The sequence below is a fragment of the Protopterus annectens genome, chromosome 3.part0, assembly GCF_019279795.1.
Source record: "Protopterus annectens isolate FY-2018-M chromosome 3.part0, PAN1.0, whole genome shotgun sequence".
In the NCBI taxonomy this organism is placed as follows: Eukaryota; Metazoa; Chordata; order Ceratodontiformes; family Protopteridae; genus Protopterus; species Protopterus annectens.
Genome location: NC_056731.1, coordinates 1,258,678,510 through 1,258,696,355, shown reverse-complemented (window position 1 = coordinate 1,258,696,355; position 17,846 = coordinate 1,258,678,510).

Below are 17,846 nucleotides of genomic sequence, written 5' to 3'. Positions count from 1 at the left end.
TGAGCTAACAAGTACTAAGATATGAAACAAAGGTTGACTCAAGCTTTAGCAGTCCAAGGAGAAGAATTTCCAGTTTGATCTTCTAGTGTTCATAAAATTTGTTTAAGGGCAGGCAAAGAGGCAACACTCCAAAAGTGTAAAAAGTATGCTGAGAATAAAAATAGATCGGTACAGTAACAAATAACTACTAAGAAAAAAGTACGAGCTAACAGCTGAAGGTAAAACAATAAACTTTAATGCGCACAAAAGAGAGTAAGCGCTTTCACAGTGTGCTCTCACCGCTTCATCAGACCTGATGAAGTGGTGAGAGCACACCGTGAAAGCGCTTACTCTCTTTTGTGCGCATTAAAGTTTATTGTTTTACCTTCAGCTGTGTTAGCTTCGGTACTTTTTTGTTTTTCAAAGAGGCAACACTCACTGGTTTACAGGGCACTCACTCAGGATCTATGGAAGGAAAAAAATGGGAGAAACTAAACAGCTAAAAGGGAGTGACTTTGCAAACTGACAGTTTTGCACTTAATGACAGCAACCAAGGAAGGAATAGAGGAAAGGAGAGAGTTTTATATCAATTTAACATAAGGGTCAGACAACAAAAGAGACTCAGGGTTTAAAAATACAACAAGCTAAACAGCTAAAAGGGAGTGACTTTGCAAACTGACAGTTTTGTACTTAATGACAGCAACCAAGGAAGGAATAGAGGAAAGGAGAGAGTTTTATGATCAATTTAACATAAGGGTCACACAACAAAAGAGACTCAGGGTTTAAAAATACAACAAGGTACAGGGTAGGAATGTAGGAAGGGTGGGAATTCTTTTTTGAAATTTAGTTCTGTTTTTTTGGTGGAGAAGAGAGAATAGCAGTGCATTAGGTAAAAGCAATGAAGTTGTAAAACTATTTCTTGAGCAGGAATGAATATTTCTTTGTAGACAATAGAGAAATCATCTATGTTTCTTCTCTATTCTTTGTAGATGTTATAACAATTTCCTTATTATGGGATCCATCAACTTTTAATAGTTTAATAGAAATTACACCCTAGCACTAGTCAAGTTCTGTTATGCAAAATAAAATAGTGATTTTTCCTGCCTCTCCATGCCTTGTATATTAGATGAAACTAAAACCTCTCCTCACAAAAAATGCCATTTCTAGAACTGTTGCATTTTCTGTTGGCTTCAAATAATCTCTGTTCTCTTAAATTTCCTTATATAACTGTATATGAGGAAATATGATTTTCTGCCCTTACTTTTCATACAGTCATGCTGGAATCAAAAATTAATAATACATGGGTAGTTGCTAGGCATGCTGTCAAAGCAGCCATTGAGAAGCCTATCCCAATTTTCCTAGAGCACTGTCTATGCTAATGCTCGGGGTCATGTATTAAGCAAAGGGAAGATAAGGTAAGCAAATCCCTAATTTCAGGATGCAGCTCAGCAACAGCTCATACAATATTATAATACAATAAAATTGTCATGGACCCACAGTCACTTTCTCCATCTCTCTCTGTATCAAAAGCGAATGATCATTATGACTCTTTCATTTATGTTATCCAGAGATTGGGAGGGTAGATGCTGGACAGAGAGATATTTATTTGAGGATGATTTAAAAACTAATCCCCAGAAATTCCTTTTATCTGTGTATTCATCACTGTAGCTTAGCTTTGTGTACTTTATAATTTATGTCAAAGATCAAGGCCAGAAAGCTGTTAATAAATAATTTATTAAACATAGTTGGACTCAGTTTAAACTCAGTTAAGTGCTTTTGTTTCACGTACACAGCTAACTTCATCAGAACAATGAAAACGCCACTATTGCCACATTAAATACCAAAGTGGGCATGACAAAAAATAGAATCCACCTATCAGCCATAGAGCTGCACCTACATACTGTACCATCTAAAATAAAACAGTTTAAAATAAATTAAATGACAAACCAATGCATAAGAAACAGAAACAAGACCTAGGAAGAATATATTGCTTTTTATAATCTAGAAGTATGCAGTTTCAAAACACTCGGAATGAAAGATTTAAATTTAAACTGGGGCCAGTGTTGGCATCCAGCTTCAATTGCCAGAACAGCTCACAATACTCAATCAAATTCGCCCATGGATTGCCCCTCAGGTTTAAAGATACCTGCTCTAGCACAAATAATTTAAAAACACTCACATCAAAAGTCTTAGTTTGTTTTTATAGAGCATTAGTCTGTACACAATGCATGATGTTGTAATTGGACACTTATAAATGAGGTATGTGTAATCAGTGCCCCTATATTTTTGAAGGTAGTATGCTATATTTACAAGCCAGGGATTTGTTATTAAATTCTCATAGGCATTACAATTGTAACAGCAAAGGGGGTGATTTATTTAATTTGCTGTCTATCTTGTATGGCTTTTTATGTTGGTAAAATGGAATGCTTGTTGAAGAAAGTAAGTATGAGCACAATTACGGCATTATGCATCGTGTTTCTAATCGGTGACATTTTAAAACAGTTGGCGAAGATGTGTGATGTGGAGGAGATAAATAACAAGCTCTCATGTCATAACAAAGTATCAACCATTGTCAGGTCTTCTGTATGCTGTCTGGGAAAGGTTTTTTATAATCATTCACCTTGTTCTTATCAATGAAATAAACACTGCTATTAATGTACTCATTTAATCTCATGTAGGGTACTGCAATGCCCTGTACTGAGAACAGCTTGTGGATGGCTTTACTGGTTTCAACTGATGCAGAATGGTAAAACCAGGTTACTGACAGGGGCCATCAGATCATTTCACATCATTCTTCTGCTGTAGTCTGTGCACCAGCTGCCCATCATATATAGTGTCATCTTTAAGGTTATTGCACTGATGTACTGTGAACTGTAGGCCCTGGGTCTGGCCTATTTAAAGAGCCTGCTTAGGGCCTACCACCCAGGTAGGACCCTTCTTTCCTCCACCAGGTGGCAGCTAGAGATTCCCAGGGTATGGCTGGCCTCTATCAGTGTCTGTACATTTTCTGTAGATACACCAAACCTTAGGAACTCTCACTCTGGATGGTTACATGGTGGTTCCGCAGAGTTGGTGTTTTACAGACACTTGATTACTTATCTGTTTGGAAAAGGCTTTGTTGGAAACTAGAGAAGTGTTAATTAGTTGTGTTGGTGCTTTTGTCTTTTATCATTCTTACCTGTGTAACGTACCTCAAGTACTTTTTAAAAAGGTGCTTAGAAAATAAGTAATGACAGAATGAAAAGGGTAGATACACTCTTAAATACAAGTATATGATCCAGAACTGCACCAGTTCATGTAAAAGGGTGCAAAACATGCAATTAGTTTTGCAAAGGCCTACATTATGGAAATACAGTTAATACACCGAATAAAGAAAGCTATTCTAGAAGTACATAAAAGAGTAACATAAAGTGAAGTGAGTAGAAATGAGGTTTAAAAGGGATGGTAGATAGTGACAGGAATACCATATTTGCTCATGATTTAAGAAGAAAGAAGAAATGCAGGTACCTAAACTAAAATAAAACTTGGTAGGGTTTTCACACTAGCGCAGTTATGGAATGCAGTGACTATTGAATGGGTAGAATGAAGACTTTTACTGACCAAAAATCATGCAGGTAGCCATAAAGGCAAAATACCTTTGCATGAGGCAAAAAACAAAACAAAAAAACATCAAAAACTAAATACTGACAAAGTGGGTATGCAGTAAAGTTTGAGGAGTTTTGGAAGAAAAGAACAATATAACTGGAGCAAAACTGTAATAGGAAGACGGATAATTGACTAGAAAAGAAAAGACAGAAACAGGGAAAAAAAATCAACTCAGAAAGGGTTAAAACTTTATAGGCATTTTTAATGAACAAAGAAAATGAATAACTGAATGCATGACATGTAATAAATGATGGGGATGTAGGCAGAAGATGTCAGTGACTTGATTTTCATTTAGTGCAGATATTCCTTGGGGTTCTATTTAAGCCCTGTTTCCTTAATTTTATATGGCTGCTTGTCTAAGTAAAAACAGCTGTACATATGCAGATAATGCAAAAGTAACATTGACTGTAATTAAAAAAAGACACTTCATCATTACCTTTTCAGTATTACATCAGTTTAGTTAATCGCACGGTTGACTTAAAGCATGTGAAATTCAATTTAAGTAAATGCTATACCATTCACTGTGAAGAAACACAAGGTTCAGTTATACTTCATGTGGTTCTATAATTTTATATAGAAAAATCAAATATATCTGTTTCTGTAGATTTTGACTTAAGTAGAGCTATACTTTTATATAGAGAAATGAAGATATTTATGTTAGAATATATGTTATCTTAGACTTTAACATAATATTCAACATGTTGGTAGGTGACCCTAAACAGTTCAGTTCTATGCGATTGATTATTTATTTCAGAATACTCTGACCTTTTTTTCTTTCTATAGCGACTGAGCATCAAGCCCTCTCTGCTACTCCAGTTGTCTATCCTACAAGTCCCATACCTAGCATGCCTTGAGTTTCCATGTATCTGCATTGTAAATATTTTATACAAATGTCTGTAGGCAGGTCTTTCCAACAACTTTTAAATATTCAAAAGAGCATTTTACTAAGTACTTTGAAAATATTAAAACAATATCGTATGTGTGTGAACTAAGGTCCTTCGATATGTCCTTATTGTGTCACAGGGGATTTCAAAGATAATTAATCCTGCCACATTAAAACGTATAGTGATTTTCTACTGAAAATATGTTTGAATATTTTCTTAAATGAAAGACATTGTAATAAAGACAACAACCACTCAGCAAAAGACAAATCTTAGAATCACAATTTACACTTAGAATATAAATTATTTGCAACACATTGGCCATACAAATTAAATGTGACTTGTTTTAAAACTAACCCAGACTGCTCTACATGGTTGGATTTTTTGTATAGGAGAAGGTGGAATGTCATTTATAGGGATCCTTCCTATGTGACCACTTATTCTCTCACTAATCAGCTGACTGACAGACTGACTGACCAAATAAATGATTGACAGTAACCAACCAAATAGCGGACACACTGAATAATGGCAGTGATTAAACAATGGAGCTTAGCCAGTGTATGTGTTTATAGAATTTCATAAGTACTACCTGACATTATATCATACATATGGTTACAAAATGTGTCCTTACTGAATTTGTTATAATCCTGATAACATATCATGTGCGTATTAACAAAAATGTTCTCACTGAATTTATTATAATTATCTTGTAAAAATATAATTTACTGCTTAATGTGTTCATTTTATTTTGCTGGATCTTTTCTCTCTAGGTCTCTCAATCAGACTTCCCAGTTAATAAAAACAAATAAATAAATAAAGTAATAAGTGTCTCCCCTTGTACAATTTTAATCAAAAATCCTTTATGAAAGCATATAGGGGTTGGTTAGAAAGCGGATTAGTTTTATACAGAATATTCTGTTTTTAGAAACACAACAATATGGATATTTTCCAGATAACTAGTGGTTTCCCCAGATTAGATGATGCTTCAGTCTCCCCCCAAATACTCCCAGTGGAACATAATCAGGTTACTGGAACATGCCTCCCCAGACTGGTATTTGGCAGTAGTGTTGCTATGGTGATGTGTACTATCTGCTGAAAAACTATCAGTCAGTGTTTGGCTGTAGTAATATGACAGTTGCTGCATTGCTGGTTGTTTTGGCTAATCAGTGGTGTTTTGGGGAGAACAAATGTGCCTTAGTATTAGGTGCACAGATGCTTGCTTAATATGGTCTTGGTGGATTTGACTGCTGGGTGACAGCATCAGAATGATAACAGGGCTGGTGTGGAGAAGATTTCAAGGAATTCACTGGACATGTGATTGGTTCAGTGGATGCTTAAGAAGATTATAGGTTTGAATCCTACTTGGCTTACTTTAAAGAGCTGTTTGGTATAGCTAGCTCTTCTACTTCATAGCTCTAGGGGAATGGGTTTACTCCTGACCTCCAGTTACTGCCTGTATGGAATTTGCATGTTGTCCCACAAAAGTCCATAGGTTTTCTTCTGGCATGACATTTTTATCCCAAAGATGTGCTGCTTAGATTGGCTGGCTACTTTAAACTTTCAAGACATGAAGTTTTTGTCTTTGCTCTTCTGGCCTTGGTTATGATTGAAATTGGACTGCAAGAATCACTTCATGCACTGTTTAGCAGATTATTACATTAACAAAAAACAGTAATAGCAGTGGGTACTCATGATACTAGGAAATACAATGAAAAAATGAATGTGATGGTGAAACAGTGGCACAGAGGTTAGTTTTGCTGAATCATAGTGCTTGATTCTAGTTTGTTTCTCAGCTGGTGTATTTTCTCTGTTAAGTTTGTACATTTTCCCATTGTCCACATGAGATTTTGTTGGATATTCTAGTTTCTTTACATATTCCCAAAATGTGAACTAGCAATCCTACAACTTGTCCATAGGTTTGTATGGTGTGTGTGTGTGTGTGTGTGTGTGTGTGTGTGTGTGTGTGTGTGTGTGTGTGTGTGTGTCCTGTGCTGGTTGGCATTCTGACCAGTATTAGTATTAGTTTCTCTTCTTTGTGCTCAGTGAGTACTGGGATAAATGAGAACAAATCTGTGAATTTAAATTTTCAGTTTTATACCTATCAATCTATCTATCTATCTATCTATCTATCTATCTATCTATCTATCTATCTATCTATCTATCTATCTGTCTGTCTATCTATTTATCTAACTATAGGTATAGATATATATGTATTTGGTTACTGGACACTGTTGAGGTGTGTGATTACAAATGTTTGATAATTAGGATTAGAATGGGGCTAGGTAAAGGGATAGATTTTGTGTTGTGGGAATGAAAATATTTGCTGGTTAGGGTTGCAGTAATGGCTAAGTTAGGGGACAGGCTTAGTGGTGTGTGTGAGTTGAATAGAATTTTTGGTGAGTGAGTTTATTGAAAGAAGTTTGTCTGATGCGGTGTTGGTAATTTTTTTGAGTATGAGTATGAGTGTTTTTTGTATAGTTGTACTGTCAGGACATGGGTTTTAATAACTTAATATATTGGGTTAGGATTACAGGCAAAGGGGCAGTTAAGGTTAGCACCCATGAGTAAGGTGAGGCACCAGCTTCCCTTTGACTCTGAATTGGATTTATCAAGGAATCAGAGAAAGAAGGAATGAATGAAATGACTGGGATGATCAGTGACTTGCAAGATATATGGCCAAGAGCTGTGCTTGCTGTATCTACAGGGGTTTCTTTGTCCTCTTGCCTCAGTCTTACAGATTTACATTTGGGACAAGAATCTAGTGCCAGCTGCCTTTGTAGATCAGATTGCATCCATATTCTGGGTTATTACTGTCATTTGTTTTAGTGCAACCCTTTTACCAAAGGTAGGTAGTAATGGGGATGTGCTGATGTACGATGGGCCATTTTTAAATAGCACATTTTCTCCTGTACTGCAGACTTGAGGTTTGTACCAGAGTAGTTGCTTCTGTGCTGACACAATGCAATGATAAATATGACACCCATTTACTGACAGGAATAAATGACAGGTGTCATTTAAGACTTTTTTTTGCAGTGTAGTGGTGATGGTATTGATAGATTGTGGTGTTCTACCACAGCTTGATAATATAGTAGGTAACAGTGCTTCAAGAAATGAAGAATTTTTAATAGGTTCTGATTTGAAGACACAGTGTGGCAAGGCCTTGATAAAGTTCACTGTATTTCTTATCTAGTGAAAAATAAAATATATCACTCCCAAAAGGAAGTTAATTAACACACAGAAATTTGCCAGTGTTAGACTCCTCACTTGAAACTCTTAGTATGATGAGTTATTGGAATGGGGTGTAGATATCTCTGGGGGCTCAATCTCTCCTTCCTTTTGTATCATGCCTCTGAGGTTTTACAGACTCATGAATGGTACGGTGAAGTGCTTACTTCCCATAAGCTTGAAATACTCTTCTAAATGTTCTGTCACATTCCTCACACTTGGGGGATCATGTAACATTCAGATTGACTCTCGAGTTTTTTATTTTTTTTGCTTAATCCCATGCTCACGACATCACAGTCTCACATATTTCAAATTAATTTTAGCTCAAAATCTGTCCACTCTATCCTATCCATGTTGTCTTAGTGACTGTGTTCTGGGTATTTGGGTAGCAAATTCTAACATTTTTGAAACTCTTTTCAAGTTGCTTGGAGTCCTGAAAGCTGATGACAGAGTTCGTTAAGATGTGACAGGGGCAGCAAAATTAAGAACTCATATCCTGCATTATTGTCGTCTACTTGGCAAATTTCACCTTTGTCTGCATGTTATGCATATTGAGTTGCCAATGCCATCAGCAGAAAGTTCATATTCAAATAGTACAACCTATGATTTTCAGGCATGATAGCCAGAGTGGTTTGATTATTTTCTGCAAAGAAAAAAAATTATTGCAGTCATTGTCATCAAGGAGCAAAAGTAATTTAACTGGAATCATCATTTTTCAAGATTTTTCTTTGTTTTTGCATCTACATCTAGCATCCTATTTTTATGATGGCAAATTACAGATAAATGAGAACTGCTTTTTATATCTTCTATAAAAGTGATATTTGCACAGAGCATGGAATCTCTATTTTTGCATAATAGTACTAACAATAATAAATAAAAAGCTGTCAAATTCAACAATACATTCTGGTCCAAACTTGTCAGCTGCCTTGAAACTCTTTATAAATGTGATTGCTTCAAAGATATGGGATAGTCCACTTGGCTGATATCCTGCAGACATCTTAGTTTTTGATACCATGATTGCAAGTAACAGGCATATAATTGCATCCACTACCACCAATTTGTTATGTGATGCGAGGAGAAATATGCCTTAAGGATGTACACTAAATGTGAATTTCTGCATTGGGTAATAGTCAACACCTGCCACACCCTAATAAGGTTTAAAGCGACCATCTGTAAAGCAGAGTTATAATCAGTGGATCCCAAAGATCTCATCCACGTTGCTCCCAACCTAGAGCCTTCCAGAGATATCTTGCCAGCAATATCTAAACTCTGGTCAAAGATTATTTCTTTACACAAGTTATCCTCCCCTGGCCTGATGACTGCGGTTGGCCAGATGAGCACATAAGAGATCTGCCTCAGAAGCTACTTGATGCAGCTGAGCCAGTCTTATGGATGCCTCTCCTCCACAGCCTTAAACAACTGCTGCAGCTACTGCTGGACCAGCAAAGATGATGAAGCAGGGCTGCCAGCTTGAGACTTGAAAGTGGCCTTCAGTCCTCCCTGGTGTGGTGGTTTCATCCCCACCACTAGAGGCATAGCGAGGGTGGGGTGAAGAGGATAGCCACCCTGGGTATAAGGTATTGGGGGCATTCTCGGCAGATGCCTGTTGAAACATAGTGCAGTACTACTCAGAAATGACTGCTGATACTGCACTTGTGGTCTCAACTTAAGCACATCAGAACTTCAAATGTGGCATTTAGATGCAGCAAGCTGCTTGTTACCTTTGTTTTCAAAGGAGAAGTCTACTTGGAAATTACCTTTGAACTTTTTGGGGGTCCTCAACTTAGAGTTGAAGGGCACACCAGATCAGGAAACTGCACAGGACACTAGAATACCTACCTACAGTTCTCTCTGGCCGCAACCTGTTCTAAAACAATAACTGCCATTGGGGGAATTGCCTGGGCTATTGCTTCCTCTTCATCTGGATGTGCATAGCAGAAACATGATGTAATGGATGGCATAAGTGTTGCATATGAGATAAAAATGGTATACAGTGCACTTTAAATAGTATGCTGTTCATACTCAGCCTGCTATTCTATCAATTTTTGCTGCTTCCTCCAGCAGCCCATCTGGTTTAAATATCACTGTAAAGTAAAGATGCACAACAATACAATGAGACAATTAAAGGATGAAGTAGTCAAACAATGTAGTTGTTGTTTGTCTTTTCCTGGTTAGGGGTCGTCACAGTGGAACTCTGGTCCACTAATGATTGGCAGTAGATTTTTATGGTGCCGAGTTGCCAGCCCAATGCCCAACCTTCAATGAAGGCACGCCCATCCACGCATGTCTTTCTGAGGCCACTTGACCATTGGCAGGGCATGCAGACTCCACACAGAAGGCACTCTAGCCAAGAATCGAACAGGAGACCATCTTGCTGTGAGGCAACAATGCTACCGCTGTACCACCACGGCTTCTGTTGATATTCTAAACAATCTGAAGCACTGGTACTGCTGCTGGCTGTTCGTGGGCATTGACTTTAACAAATCTACTGAAGCAACCAAGCAACATATAGAAAGTCATCCCTGTCAAAGTGCTAAGTGTGCCTATCCTGCTCCAAATATTTTATACCACCAATGATAGGCATGACTATTATACACCTATGTTCCTCAGGCCATTTTAGATGAAACAGCCTTAGTGTGTATGTCGGTGTATGCATGTATGTGTCTATTCTTCATAGCCTCATTATCTTGGAAAATGCACCTCTGCACAGTCTATTGACTTAACTGATGGGAATGGAGACAGCATGAAAACAATAGTTTAAATACATACTTAAGTTCATATCTGTGTGCTGTTGTTATATCTCAGATTTCCACTCTTGCAGACTGCAGTAGGCCAGGGTGGTGGCACTTTAAGTCATCATACTGGTGCAGAAGCAAGAATCAAGTGCATTCTTTCCTGATCTGTACACCTCAACATAAGACTGAACAAGGAGCAAAAAAAGGAACCTTATCCAATCTGGTACCTACCCTCTCTTCTCAGCAGGACCACCTCCTCTGCACTTCTCAACTTACTATAAGTTGAGAAGATGAAAAGCAAAAAAAGTATTCTGTCTTTAGCAACAGTAGCAAGCCACTTGTGACATTTGTAAAAAGCGGCTTGCTACAACTTAAACCACACATGGAGTGATGATGCAAGTACTTTAGTGCTGAAAATAAGCAGAATCTCATTTCCATACTGACATTCAGACATGCTGATATGGAAATGAATACCTGTACAGAATTACCAAACAATCAGCATCTTCTATTTGTGCTCTCTAGCACTAATTGTGCCCAGGGAGACAGCCTCCTACACCCCATCCTAGCTACCCTTTTGCCACTACAGTCCTCCACTTGTGAGTTCAGCAAGATGGCAGAATATTTGCAAATTGAGAGTAGTCAGTTAATCAGGATTACATTGCTCATTTGCCCACTGTGCAGCTATATATATAGATCTCCATTATGAGCTTATGATGTGGCACTGTTTAAAGTATGCCCCATGCATACATATAATGCCTATGACCCTATAGTGCATATAGCTGCAATTAGGTAATTGAAAGACATTTATGTAACAAGCATGTATTTCATTATGTGATAAAAAAAAACTTGCATTATTTAGGAATTTGTCAACATTTTGTTTGTAGTTCAGAGATAAAAAAAGTTTAAGATGGCATGCTTTGGAAACTTATTTTCTGTCCTATTTACATATGTGCACTTAGCTGGTAAGGTGTATATTTTTCATTTTCACAACTGTGCTCTCACATCATTAGGCTGACAGAAGATTAAGTTTGACAAGTATACTGCCATATCTTAATAATAGTCTATTGTGTCTGGCAAGGATTAGTTCTGAATATATCCTATACAGCTACATTTTGTGAGGCTAGATGTGCATAAAAGACTACCCTTTTAGCACATAAATGTATGTCTAAGCTGTTCATGCAATCAACACAAGAGATGTATCTGCCTACAACATAGGATTGCCATATAATTACTTAGAGGAAGGCTGAAGGGCTAGCAGTGCAGCCTAAACATTATCAAGAGTGGGGACAGAGGTAGAGGTTATGACAGGTAGCTCTTACCGGGTAGATTGAACCAGGTCCTTTTTTCCATAAAAAACACAACCTCTTTTTCTTTGTTAGATGTTTAATGTGGTGAGTATAGACTCTCTAGTGACTAAGCTACATAGACTTTCAGCCATAGTTGCCACAAAGGCAGAAGTACCTCTACCAGTGTTCTGGTCAGCCAACAACTTGGCCTACAAACTTCTTCTCTTTTGCCATCTCTGACATTCACATCAAGCCATTTGTCAGAAATATATAGGGGTTGTTAAGTGTGATGTTATTATACAACATTTCATTTGACCATTTTAAAGGCTAGCCTCCATCATAAATTACTATGTCATAGCATACCAGGGTTGCTGCTGAGGTCTGTATACTTTGAATCCATGCCTGTGTGAAATAGGTGCATGCACAGTAACTGTACACATTGCATTTAGAAATGTATTGCTATATTCTTTTTGTTTATGTTGGATTCAGCATGCTCAGAGGTCAACCAGGTAGAAAGAGAATGCAAAATATCAGAACTGTAGAAAATGAAATCTTGTTGCAAGCCCTCAAGCAGCATTACTTATGTTGGTTCTGTAGAGGGGAAGGAGACCAGCAGATATGGAAGCAGGTATGGCAGTCCTTGCTGCATGGTAAAAATGCAGATAGGGTGGGGTGAAGTGGGCAGCTACCCTGGGTGCAAGATGTTAGGGGGCATGTTCAATACTTGTATTTGCTTCTGTACCTGCATTTGTGAATACCAGTACAGAAATTAATTTTGATACTGCTTTTGTGGACTGGACTGCAAGACTGAAGTGGTTCAGCACTTCACTTTGTGTGTGATGTAAGTTGTGCAAGTCGCTTGCTACAGATATTGCCAGTGGGTTGCTTTAGAATATTTAGTCTGCTCTGAAACAGGACCTTTTTATTTTTACTCCTTAACTTAGAGTTACAAATCGAGGGATATCACTGGGCATGACATGAGCCAGCCATGGCCCTGCTGCATGGCATTGATGCCATGAAGGGGGTAGATGGGGCAATAGGCCACAGTCACTGGTGCCTCACAGATATGATTGCCTGAGTCAAGCCCAAGACACAGCAGACTGAAATGAAGAGATCTACTCCAGGGATGGTCCTCCAGTTTCTGCATGACGCAGTGAGGTGAAGAATTTCTCATATATTTGTCTGAGTGCAATGCACCATGCATCATCCTCAGTGGTGGTCTGTTTGTTTGTGCAGGTATGCCTCAGCCTTCTGTGTTTCTGTTGGTGACAGACCAGGTTAGTACTACCTAGCAGAGGTTTGTTTGCACTGTTCTTAGGCATACTGAGCATGGGATAATACAATCTGCATTATGCACATTGTCTTCACAGACATCTCAAGCCTGTGACAATCTTCTGCCACAATTGAAAGTAAGTTCAGCCATAATGTCATCTGCTGCATAAACAATATTGAACTGCATGCCAGATAAGCACAGTAGAAGCATATGCCATTGGGATCATCATGGTGTTCTTTATATTCTGAATTTATAGACATGGCCAGTAGAAGGTATCATGTAGAAATGCTAGAAGGCAGAGAAAGAGTTGTAATCAGCACTATATATACATCTGATGATGATGATAATGATGATACCAAAATAATTAGTCAGGAGTCACAATCTGGAGAAATAATATCACTACCTCTGTCAGTCCTGTGTGCTGAGACATCCTGTGCACATGGTCCAGATATAGGCACGGAGGACACTGTGACAGTAAAGGCTGTGCACCTAGCATTCCCACAAAGAGAGGAACATTGTCTGCATGGTGCTGTCATAACTGTTTCCCCTGACTCAGAAAAGGAGGGTTAACATATACACATTGCTTCTGATGTAGGCATACCTACCATATGTCAGTGACACATGGGTACACAGTGATGTCACAGCTCCTATTTGCCCCCTGAGATGCAGACAACACTAGTTATAAATCAACAGATAAGCAGGAATATCATTCAAATGCAGTCTGTTAGTACACAGACTGAATTGAGCATGCTTTGTGACATTTATAAGGAATGTATCCTGCACCATTGTGAGCTCTGAGTGAATAGAGAGAACAGACATAGGGACAGTATGGATGCAACAAAGGTTATGCCAGCACACACTACTACAATGATCTCCTCTCTGCATAATATTGCTACTGCCATCATTGTTGACACCAGTGCCAGGGCTGTCTGTGGCAGTGTGAGTACAAATCTGTGGTGAATGTGTACCAGTACTCCTGCAAGGTGCAAGCATATCACTATCATCAAAAGCTGTTAGAAGCCCTGACACCACTTTTTATGAGTATACACAAGGATCTGCTTCCAAGTCCAGGTCATGCAGTCTCACCCCATCCTTGTCAAAGAAGCTCATATGGCTTTTCACCTTTGGACATACCACACTTACATCACAATAATCTCCACTCTCTGCCCTGTGGCATGTTTCCCTCACACTCACTCTGTGCAGTCTGTTCCCACCTACTTTGTGACAGCCTTCTGTTAATTGGTTCCCTGAAACCTGTGCAAGTGATAAAGAAAGTGTCAGACCTCTACTGGCCACTGTTTTCTGGTGGTAAATTTGCACGCAGCATATTTAGCCTGTGTGACACTGCACACATGCCTTCCTTTTCCAACCACCCTCTTCTGTCCTGCTGCTGTTTTTGCTGCTGCAGTGGTGTCTGTAACAGATACTTATTTCCTCATAATCATGTTGTGCAGTATGGCACAGAAAACAAACAGCTTGCTGTCTATGTTAGGGGAACATTGTAGTTTTCCACCAGATATGTTAAGACAGTGGAAGTGCACCTTCAGCACTCCAAGTTATGTCCAGTGACGTTACTGGCTTCAGCATGGATGGTGCTGTAATTTACTTTGGCCACAGTTTCAGCATTAAATGAAAGAGTCATGAACCAGGGTGCTGGGGGTATATAGCATCACCTGCAATACACAATAAAATTATTTGTGGATTGGAGAGTTAGTGGCTACATGCATTCCTGCACTTATCAACCAGATGGCTCTGTTGGATGTCTCTTTTCTGTAAACAATGATACAGATAAGATGTGTGCCAAATATGAGAATCAGGCATCATTTTCAAATCTAGGTGCTTAGAATTTCCCTCTCTCTTCCCCCCTTGGCTGACCTGGTGTGACTTAGTTTGAACTCTACATTTACCTACAAAACAGAGTCTACAGGACTGCAATTGGTCACCATAACAAAATCAGTTTCTCTCAGCATTTAAGCAGATCGAACTCTACATTTACCTACAAAACGGAGTCTACAGGACTGCAATTGGCCACCATAACAAAATCAGTTTCTCTCAGCATTTAAGCAGATTGAACTCTACATTTACCTACAAAACGGAGTCAACAGGACTGCAATTGGTCATCATAACAAAATCAGTTTCTCTCAGCATTTAAACAGTTTGAACTCTACATTTACCTATAAAACGGAGTCTACAGGACTGCAATTGGTCACCATAACAAAATCAGTTTCTCTCAGCATTTAAGCAGATTGAACTCTACATTTACCTACAAAATGGAGTCTACAGGACTGCAGTTGGTCACCATAACAAAATCAGTTTCTCTCAGCATTTAAGCAGCTTGAACTCTACATTTACCTGCAAAATGGAGTCTACAGGACTGCAATTGGTAACCATAACAAAATCAGTTTCTCTCAGCATTTAAGCAGATTGAACTCTACATTTACCTACAAAATGGAGTCTACAGGACTGCAATTGGTCACCATAACAAAACCAGTTTCTCTCAGCATTTAAGCAGATTGAACTCTACATTTACCTACAAAATGGAGTCTACAGGACTGCAATTGGTCACCATAACAAAACCAGTTTCTCTCAGCATTTAAGCAGATTGAACTATACATTTACCTACAAAACGGAGTCTACAGGACTGCAATTGGTCACCATAACAAAATCAGTTTCTCTCAACATTTACGTAGAGTAAGTTGCACACAAAAAGCATTTGTTAAGCTTTCACTTACAGTGCTGTGTAATTAAGCAGGTCACCATTTTGGTCAGCCATATCTCTTTTTTCTACTTGAGTGTTTGCCTCCTTCCCCTGTAACTTAAGTAAACTGACTCTTACATTAAGAGCTATAATACTTACCTTATAGCTTTAGGACACCTTAGGAAACCTTGTAAACTGCAGTAGCCCGCTCGTTAAGCCTCACGCTCAGCCACTCTTCGCTCTCCTCCCTGCCCCCAATTCCCTCCCGCCCCCCAGTACCTCTAAATTTAAAGTACTATAGCCACTCCCCCACTTTCTAGATACTATCTGCTTTCATCTGGGATAATTTCTCCCACCCCCATTCTTCTACCTACATTTTAATAGCACCTATTAGCTTTCATCTGGCATTCTCCCATCCCCCTTTCAGTATCTTTACCTCACCACTCTATCTTCTGGTGTTGCATCACCAGGTAAAACAGTTCCTTAACTCACTAGCTGAATCACAAATAATGATATACTCCTCTTTACTACCCCTCTTGTTTGCACCATACCTCCTTACCTTGTATGAAAACCAGTTTCTCATGGGATTTCAGGTCCCAAAATGCCATGCTATCACCCCAGCTGTAAATCCTCCCACCTTCAACCATGCTTACAGTACCAGGTCCTATCCAACATCTTGTTCAGTCTATCAACATCTCAACCCTAGGCACATTAGCTCTAGATCCAAACACTACCACAAACTAATAAACAAATTCCTGAAGTTCATCATCAAGTATAGACTTAACCTAATACTTGGTGGTGATATTCACCCCAACACTGGCCCACCCACTTCAGATACACATACCCCCTCTACTTGCAATCTAAGCTACAAACCTACAATTAATAGGCCAACTAACTCTCTCCTAGCCTGTCATCTCAATATTAGAAGCATTAATAACAAGGTATATGAATTGCATGCACTCCTGGATGTCTACTCCCCCGAGATTCTCTGTTTATCTAAAACCTGGTTAAAATCTAACACTACAGACAATGAATTGTTACCACCTGGGTACAACATACACAGGCTGGATCGTGCTTCCAGGAAGGGTGGGGTGGGGTAGCTGTACTCTATAAATCTGAGTTGAATGTCACCATAGATGTAATACAACCACCTCAGATTAATAACTCAGAGATTCTTGCCACCAAATTGCAACTTAATAAAAATAAATGCATTAATATCATCTGTATGTACATTCCCCCAGGTAACAATATATCTGCACTTGAAGATATCCTGCACTGGCTATCATGTCACTACCCCCAAGAAACCCTACTACTTGGAGAATTTAACATAGACTGGGGCACCTGTTCCTCAGAATCCCCAACCACCCATATTAACCTGCATGCATTTACACAAATCATATCCACCCCTACCAGAATAGGTAAACCCAACCAAAATGAAAGCATACTTGACTTGGTACTCATAAGTAGTCAACCCCAACTGTGCACCTCTGGTACCCTTCCTGATGGCCTAAGCGATCACCTTCTCACATATGTAATTAAGCACAAAGCCATTAATTCCCAACAACCCTTACTCAGAAAGGTTAGAAACAATAAAAACTTTGACCCTGCCAAATTCCAGCAAAAACTAAACTCATGTAATTGGTCTATTCTAAAACACCTTCCCTTAGAGGAAGCAGTAGCATACTTTAACAACAAATTCCTTGAGATCCTTGATTTGCATGCACCTGTTCGTTCAAAGAGAACAAAGGCAAAAACTGCACCATGGCTTTCTAAAGAGTCTAAACACAAAATTACCCTTAGAAACAAAGCATGGGCTTTATGGCATTCTTCTAAAGACCCCCAAGATCACATTAAATACAGGCAATCCAGGAACGAAACAAAAAAATCCATTTTACAAGACAAAAAAACAATACTACTGTAATTTACAGACAGTAAATCAAAATAACCCTCAGAAGTTTTGGGCAGGTTTAAATAATCTACTACATCCTGGACAAACTTCAACCCCACTCCCTGCTGCTACTATTGATAAAACCCCCTGAAGATGATTCTGACAGATTTAACAAATTCTTTACTGAGACCATTCAAGCCCTAGCTAGCCAACTACCTCCTAGCTCCCCTGGTCCT